Genomic DNA, 9,304 nt, shown 5'->3' on the forward strand with positions numbered 1-9,304 from the left:
TATACAAATGAGTTTTAAGATGGGACTTAAATGCTTCTACTGAGGTAGCATCTCTAACTGTTACCGGGAGGGCATTCCAGAGTACTGGAGCCCGAATAGAAAACGCTCTATAGCCCGCAGACTTTTTTTGGGCTCTGGGAACCACTAATAAGCCGGAGTTCTTTGAACGCAGATTTCTTGTCGGGACATATGGTAGAATACAATCGGCGAGATAGCTTGGAGCTAAACCGTGTAGTATTTTATTAGCATTAAAAAAAGCGGTTATTCATCCTCTACTCAAAAGACCTAACCTCGATCCTGACCTCATGGTAAACTACCGACCGGTCTCCCACCTTCCGTTTATCTCGAAAATCCTCGAAAAAATTGTTGCACAGCAGCTAAATGAACACTTAGTGTCTAACAATCTCTGTGAACCTTTTCAATCCGGTTTCAGGGCAAATCACTCTACGGAGACAGCCCTCACAAAAATGACTAATGATCTATTGCTAACGATGGATTCTGATGCGTCATCTATGTTGCTGCTTCTTGATCTTAGCGCCGCTTTCGATACCGTCGATCATAATATTTTATTAGAGCGTATCAAAACACGTATTGGTATGTCAGACTTAGCCTTGTTTTGGTTTAACTCTTATCTTACTGACAGGATGCAGTGTGTCTCCCATAACAATGTGACCTCGGACTATGTCAAGGTAACATGCGGAGTCCCCCAGGGTTCGGTTCTTGGCCCTGCACTCTTTAGTATTTACATGCTGCCGCTAGGTGACATCATACGCAAGTACGGTGTTAGCTTTCATTGTTATGCTGATGACACTCAACTCTACATGCCCCTAAAGCTGACCAACACGCCGGATTGTAGTCAGCTGGAGGCGTGTCTTAATGACATTAAACAATGGATGTCCGCTAACTTTTTGCAACTCAACGCTAAGAAAACGGAAATGCTGATTATCGGTCCTGCTCGACACCGACATCTATTTAATAATACCACCTTAAAATTTGACAACCAAACAATTACACAAGGCGACTCGGTAAAGAATCTGGGTATTATCTTCGACCCAACTCTCTCGTTTGAGTCACACATTAAGAGTGTTACTAAAACGGCCTTCTTTCATCTCCGTAATATCGCTAAAATCCGTTCCATTTTGTCCACTAGCGACGCTGAGATTATTATTCATGCGTTCGTTACGTCTCGTCCTGATTACTGTAACGTATTATTTTGGGGTCTCCCTATGTCTAGCATTAAAAGATTACAGTTGGTACAAAATGCGGCTGCTAGACTTTTGACAAAAACAAGAAAGTTTGATCATATTACGCCTATACTGTATATACCTTTATATACATATATATACACCTATACTGGCTCACCTGCACGGGCTTCCTGTGCACTTAAGATGCGACTTTAAGGTTTTACTACTTACGTATAAAATACTACACGGTCTAGCTCCATCCTATCTTGCTGATTGTATTGTACCATATGTCCCGGCAAGAAATCTGCGTTCAAAGAACTCCAGCTTATTAGTGATTCCCAGAGCCCAAAAAAAGTCTGCGGGCTATAGAGCGTTTTCTATTGGGGCTCCAGTACTCTGGAATGCCCTCCCGGTAACAGTTAGAGATGCTACCTCAGTAGAAGCATTTAAGTCCCATCTTAAAACTCATTTGTATACTCTAGCCTTTAAATAGACCCCCCTTTTTTAGACCAGTTGATCTGCCGTTTTCTTTTCTCCTTTGCCCCCTCGCCGGGTTATTCCGGTTTTATTATTATAAAGTTTTATTTGAAATAGGGACGGATACAAAAACATAGACATCTGAAACAGTTATCCGATGCACGCATCACAGTGTTTGTAGCCAAAGCTAATTTACAACACTTGTCCCCAACAACAACAACAACACAGATCCAACATCATTAAAATAGGAAAATAAAAAATAGAATGAGTTGATAATAATGATAATAATAATAACACAGACAAAGTGCAGACTAGATAAAAACCAATTAGTAAAAATGAGTAAAAACTAAACATGGGAACACGATTTTTGCTCAACTAGCCATAATTTTGTTTGTTTTTTGAAAGTGACAAGTGCAGGTATACTTTTCAAAGTGTCCGGTAAAGAGTTCCATAGTTGTGGTCCTTTTATTGAAAAGGCAGTCTGGGCAAAAGATGTTCTACGGAATGGAACACAACAGTTGCCTTTTGACACTGCTTGGGTGGTAGATCTGCTACCACTTTGCAGTCTTGTAATTGCCTTGCAGAGCAATTGGGGAGCAGAGATATCCAAGCATTTAAAAACCAGTTTGACTGTGTGTAACAAAATAAAATTGGTAAAACTTAAAATAATGTATTTGGTTCAAATTTGGCAATGATGATATCGTATACTCTTCTTGTGTAGAACTTTCAAGGTGCGGTTATAAAGACACTCAATGGTCTTGATTGATGACTGGTGTGCCTGGGATCATGTGGTTAAGCCATAAGATATGTGTGACAGAATCATTGCATTCATAAAAGTAAAAGCACAGCTAAGAGTTAAGCAGTGTCTTATAATCTTAAAACAGCCTAGGTTTGCCTTCAGGGTTTTACACATTTTCTTAATGTGACTTTTAAAATTCAGCTGATAGTCTATGATTATGCCCAAATATTTGACTTCAGGTACTTGTTCAATGACCTCCTCATTAATTTTTATATTCAGGTTTGTTTGAGGTAGCTTTTTTATGGAGAAGCAGACAGAGTTAGTCTTTTTAGTGTTTAGGGTTAAACAGGATGACTCCAGCCAAGATGCTATTTTGTCTAATTGAGCATTTAACTTCTCAGCAACTAGAGTACAGGTCTTACCTGATGTATATACCACTGTGTCATCCGCATACATCTGTAAATCTATATCTGTGCATACATCTGGTAGGTCATTGATGTATAGACTGAATAGTATAGGTCCCAAGACACTACCCTGAGGTATCCCTGTTTCTATTTTGCGGAAGGAAGATCTCACATTATTAATGGTGACACATTGTTCACGGCCCTTTAGATATGACTCAAACCAGGACAATGACTGTTTAGATAAATTGAATTTAGTTAGTTTTGAAATTAAAATGTCATGATTGACTGTATCAAATGCTTTTTTTAAGTCTAGAAATACTGCACCAACCACCTGTCCTTTGTCAAGAGAATGTTTGATCCTTTCAGTTCAAAAACAAGTGGCAGATTCTGTAGAATGGTTACGTCTGAATCCCAATTGTAGGGGAGTCAAATAGTGTTTTGTCTCAAGGTGGTGCATTAGTTGTTCCGAAACAATCTTCTCCAGGACTTTAGATAAAACTGGAAGAAGGCTGATAGGTCTATAGTTAGATGTCATTCCAGCATCACCAGATTTTAAAAGTGGTATTACCTGTGCAGTTTTCCATCCATCTGGGAATTGCCCAGTTTTAATGGAAATATTAATAAGATGGGTAAGAGGCTGTATAAGGATGCCGCTATATTTTTGAAGAAAAGCTGTGTCTAGGTTATAAATATCCTTTGAGTATGTGGTGTTTAGGTCATGTATGACATTTAGGACAGTTGTCTGACTAACCTCCTTGAGCTGAAATGAGCTGTCTTGTTCATTAGGTAGTAGACTTCGAGTTTTGCTGGGAATGTAAAACATACATCAGGGAGAAAAATTGCATTTTTTACCGTTAAAAGACTACACTATGTTCAAATAAAAAATATCCGGATAATCTTTACAAATAATTTTAATTTCCTTTGCTGCCCAGAGAAGCTAAACATTGTATAAACGTTATGGATAGGTTCTTTTTTTTTCTTTTTTTTTCATTTATTCATTTATTTCAGGCAATGCCATAAAAAAGTACAAGGTAGACAACCATACTTGCCAACCCTCCCGTTTTTAGCGGGAGAATCCCGGTATTCAGCACCTCTCCCGACAACCTCCCGGCAGAGATTTTCTCCCGACAAATCCCGGAGCTGGAAGCCACGCCCCCTCCAGCTCAATGCAGACCTGAGACTGAGTGGGGACAGCCTGTTCTCACGTCCGCTTTCCCACAATATAAACAGCTTGCCTGCCCAATGACGTCATAACATCTAGGGCTTTTAGAGAGTAGAGTGCACAACTGCGCACACAACAAGGAGACGAAGCAGAAGAACGAGGAAATTACAGACATGGCGACGCCGTCGACGAGCAAGATGAAGAAATACGCTTGCAAGTTCCAAAACGAATTGAAACAAGAATTTCAGTTCATCCAGGACAGTTGGAAGGGGAAGGTGTATGTTGCCTGTACATTTTGTAGAACAGACTTCTCCATTGAACACGGTGGCCGAAATGATATACTCATCATGAAAGGAGAAGTTAAACAGGACAATACTGCCATCTAATGGATAGCCACCGGAACACTGAAATTCAAGTATTTCTTTTATTTATATAAAATAAATAAATATATATATATATAGCTAGAATTCACTGAAAGTCAAGTATTTCATACATATATATATATATATATGAAATACTCGAGTTGGTGAATTCTAGCTGTAAATAACCACGCCCCCCGCCCCCGACCAAGCCCCCCCCACCCACCCCCTACCCCCCACATCCCGATATTGGAGGTCTCAAGGTTGGCAAGTATGTAGACAACGCATAATATGTATAAATATAAAGCAAAAGATAATGTACATTAATGCAAAGGGTAATGTACAGTAGGTAAGCATGATTTTCTTAATTTCCTCGATAAGAAAAAAAACATTTTTACCGTTAAAAACTACTTTTTTTTTTTTTTTAAAGCCTCTTGTGCTGCAATATCCAGATAATATTTACGAATCAACATTTTTTATTTTGGTTTCCTTTTCCTGCCCAGAAAAGCCAAAAATGGTAGAAACGTTATGGATGGGTTCATTTAAAGAACAATTTTATTTTTTTTTCATTTATTCCAGGAAATGTCACAAAAAAGTACAAGGTAGACAACACATAGGAGATGAGTAAGCCCTGTACAACATTACAACACCTGTGTGTGTGTGTGTGTGTGTGTGTGTGTGTGTGTGTGTGTGGAACAGGAATTTCAGCAGGTGTTGGACGGATTGTCTCAACACGAGCGGAAAAAAGTGGAGGATCATCTCTTACGCGAAATCGAAAAGGCCAGACTCATAGAACGTCAAGATGCCAACGAGCAGATTCATCTTCGCGACCAGCAGATTTATGAATTAAAAAAAGAGCTTTTCAAAGAAAAATGTAAGGAAGGTAGATTCTACCATCTAACATTATAGTATTGTTTTTTTAATTGAAGCCATCTCTTGCAGTAAAATCCCTGGAGAAAAACCAAAACCAAAAAGGTATGAAAAGTCAACATCAGCTCTTTGAGTAGCCTGACAATGAAGTGTTTCATTTGTAACTTGTATTTCTGTGTCTTACCAAACACAACTTGGAAAGCCGCCTGTGAGGACGAGCAGGACAATTCCGGTTTAGGAACCAGCCGGGGCCCCGCTGATAAGATGCCGGCGGCCAAAAGGGCCAAAAGGGGTCCAACTAAGGTAGCAGCAGGATTAACACACACAACTCTACTTAGACGCATACACATCATGTTATCAGTGATCATGTTATTATTGGATGATGGTACCAGACATAGTGATGACGTCATTGATCATTTGGAGCACTGAGTGTTTCCTGTGTCCTGCAGAGGAAGAAGGAGCAGCAGGGCGAGGAGCAGCAGTAATCATCTCTGCTGACATCACAGAGGAGAAGGAAGGAAGGACCTCCAATATTTCTAATACACGTTTACTAAATATTTGTTCCTGTATAAATTTTGGACGGATTGTCTCAACACGAGCGGAAAAAAGTGGAGGATCATCTCTTACGCGAAATCGAAAAGGCCAGAGTCATAGAACGTCAAGATGCCAACGAGCAGATTCATCGCTCCCAAGAAGAGACTCGTCTCGCCCAAGAGCAGTTTCATCTCTCCCAAGAAGAGACTCGTCTCGCCCAAGAGCAGTTTCATCTCTCCCAAGAAGAGACTCGTCTCGCCCAAGAGCAGTTTCATCACTCCCAAGAAGAGACTCGTCTCGCCCAAGAGCAGTTTCATCTCTCCCAAGAAGAGACTCGTCTCGCCCAAGAGCAGTTTCATCACTCCCAAGAAGAGACTCGTCTCGCCCAAGAGCAGTTTCATCTCTCCCAAGAAGAGACTCGTCTCGCCCAAGAGCAGTTTCATCTCTCCCAAGAAGAGACTCGTCTCGCCCAAGAGCAGTTTCATCACTCCCAAGAGACTCGTCTCGCCCAAGAGCAGTTTCATCGCTCCCAAGAAGACTCGTCTCGCCCAAGAGCAGTTTCATCGCTCCCAAGAAGAGACTCGTCTCGCCCACGAGCAGTTTCATCGCTCCCAAGAAGAGACTCGTCTCGCCCAAGAGCAGTTTCATCGCTCCCAAGAAGACTCGTCTCGCCCAAGAGCAGTTTCATCGCTCCCAAGAAGAGACTCGTCTCGCCCAAGAGCAGTTTCATCGCTCCCAAGAAGACTCGTCTCGCCCAAGAGCAGTTTCATCGCTCCCAAGAAGAGACTCGTCTCGCCCACGAGCAGTTTCATCGCTCCCAAGAAGAGACTCGTCTCGCCCAAGAGCAGTTTCATCGCTCCCAAGAAGAGACTCGTCTCGCCCAAGAGCAGTTTCATCGCTCCCAAGAAGACTCGTCTCGCCCAAGAGCAGTTTCATCGCTCCCAAGAAGAGACTCGTCTCGCCCAAGAGCAGTTTCATCGCTCCCAAGAAGACTCGTCTCACCCAAGAGCAGCTTCATCGCTCCCAAGAAGAGACTCGTCTCGCCCAAGAGCAGTTTCATCGCTCCCAAGAAGAGACTCGTCTCGCCCAAGAGCAGTTTCATCGCTCCCAAGAAGACTCGTCTCACCCAAGAGCAGCTTCATCGCTCCCAAGAAGACTCGTCTCGCCCAAGAGCAGTTTCATCGCTCCCAAGAAGAGACTCGTCTCGCCCAAGAGCAGTTTCATCGCTCCCAAGAAGACTCGTCTCGCCCAAGAGCAGCTTCATCTCGGCGAACAGCAGATTAATGAATTAAAAGAAGAGCTTGTCCAAGATAAATGTAAGGAAGGTAGATTCTACCATCTAACATTATAATATTGTTTTTTTAATTGAAGCCATCTCTTGCAGTAAAATCCCCGGAGAAAAACCAAAACCAAAAAGGTATGAAAAGTCAACATCAGCTCTTTGAGTAGCCTGACAATGAAGTGTTTCATTTGTAACTTGTATTTCTGTGTCTTACCAAACACAACTTGGAAAGCCGCCTGTGAGGACGAGCAGGACGATTCCGGTTTAGGAACCAGCCGGGGCCCCGCTGATAAGATGCCGGCGGCCAAAAGGGCCAAAAGGGGTCCAACTAAGGTAGCAGCAGGATTAACACACACAACTCTACTGACGCATACACATCATGGTATCATTGATCATGTTATTATTGGATGATGGTACCAGACATAGTGATGACGTCATTGATCATAGTGATGACGTCATTGATCATAGTGATGACGTCATTGATCATAGTGATGACGTCATTGATCATTTGGAGTACTGAGTGTTTCCTGTGTCCTGCAGAGGAAGAAGGAGCAGCAGGGCGATGAGGAGCAGCAGGGCGATGAGGAGCAGCAGGGCGAGGAGCAGCAGGGCGATGAGGAGCAGCAGGGCGATGAGGAGCAGCAGGGCGATGAGGAGCAGCAGGGCGATGAGGAGCAGCAGGGCGATGAGGAGCAGCAGGGCGATGAGGAGCAGCAGGGCGATGAGGAGCAGCAGGGCGATGAGGAGCAGCAGGGCGAGGAGCAGCAGGGCGATGAGGAGCAGGCTGAGGAGCAGCAGGGCGAGGAGCAGCAGTAATCATCTCTGCTGACATCACAGAGGAGAAGGAAGGAAGGACCTTCAATATTTCAATACACGTTTACTAAATATTTGTTCCAGTATAAATGTTCACTGTTAATATAGTTTTTTAGTTAGTATTTTTGTAATGGCTGATAGTTATTTATTCACTTGAAATAAAAGGTTCAGGCTGACCTGAGTTATTTTCAGTGTGGTAACATGCTGCCCTCTAGTGGCAGGAGTATAGATTTTGATTTTTTTTTTTTGGATTTTTATTAGTTGCCTCAACAACCCACTAGTCTTCCTGGGGTCCACAATTCAATACAATTACAAGTGAAAGCATATAATTATAACTACACAATACAGAAAAAAATAAAAGCATCAATAAAAAAACAAGCAAACTATTTACAGTCACAGAATAATAATTACCATAAAAATATAGCTACACAATATAAAACAAAACAAATCATCAACGAGCAAAGTAATTTAAAGACTCGGATAAAATATTACTCTCTTTTTAAAAACCTGTTTACTTTCAATGCTGGTGAGAATTCAAGGCAGGTTATTCCAGAGCGATAAAGATCTATAAATAAAAGATTTCCGTAAAGCATTCTTCCTGGGACGAGGGAGTACAAAATGCCCCTCGTTGGACGCCCTGGTATTGTGATTATGTATAGTGCTACTGTGAACTATTTGAGAAAAGCAGTTTTACTAGCGGTTACTGATTTGAGCCATAAAAGAGTATTAGCTGACAACCTGTTCTGCACTGTTAGCCAGGAAAGAGAAGCATGCATTTGGTTCACGTTGGTTCTTAGTGAACAACCAAGAACCAGCCTTGCTGTCCTATTCTGGACAATCTGGAGCTTACTGATCTCACCACTTGCAGCAGACGCCCAGACTGTAGAACAATAGTCAAGATGACACAAGACTAAACTCTTAACAATTTGACAAAGAGGTGGATCAACAAAAGCAGCACATTTCCTGGAAATACCAACAGCCTTCCCATCTTTGTAACTATATCACTGATATGATTTGACCAGGATAGAGTGCAGTCCAGCATCACTCCAAGGAGCTTGGCACTTCTGACCTGTTGAACTGTTGAAATACCTAGCCTCAAATCCAACTTTGGGTCACAAGATAACCCTTGCCTAGTCCCCAATGTAATACTTTTTGTTTTTGCGGTGTTAAGGACAAGTGTGTTACATACTGTCCAGTCATGCACAGCTTTTAGTTCCTCACTCAATACTACATTAAGTACACTGCATGATGGTGCAGCATGATATCAATCAATGTTTATTTATATAGCCCTAAATCACAAAAGTCTCAAAGGGCTGCACAAGTCACAACGACATCCTCGGCACAGAGCCCACACAAGGGACACCGATGTGAATGAGTATGAGAAACCTTGGGGAGGATCGCATATGTGGGTAACCCCCCCTCTAAGTACAGTCCCTAGTGAATCCAACATAACAGTGAGAGTCCAGTCCATAGTGGGGCC

General features: G+C 42.2%; 1 long non-coding RNA gene across 1 annotated transcript; it reads left to right on the forward strand.

The window, feature by feature from the left end:
* Window positions 1-6,982: 6,982 nt before the first annotated feature.
* On the forward strand, window positions 6,983-7,578 carry LOC133646802 (uncharacterized). The gene is made up of 4 exons (XR_009825346.1): window positions 6,983-7,045; window positions 7,114-7,146; window positions 7,244-7,344; window positions 7,552-7,578. It is a non-coding gene; the product is annotated as an uncharacterized LOC133646802 (long non-coding RNA).
* Window positions 7,579-9,304: the final 1,726 nt, after the last annotated feature.

Source organism: Entelurus aequoreus, linkage group LG01, assembly GCF_033978785.1.
Source record: "Entelurus aequoreus isolate RoL-2023_Sb linkage group LG01, RoL_Eaeq_v1.1, whole genome shotgun sequence".
In the NCBI taxonomy this organism is placed as follows: Eukaryota; Metazoa; Chordata; class Actinopteri; order Syngnathiformes; family Syngnathidae; genus Entelurus; species Entelurus aequoreus.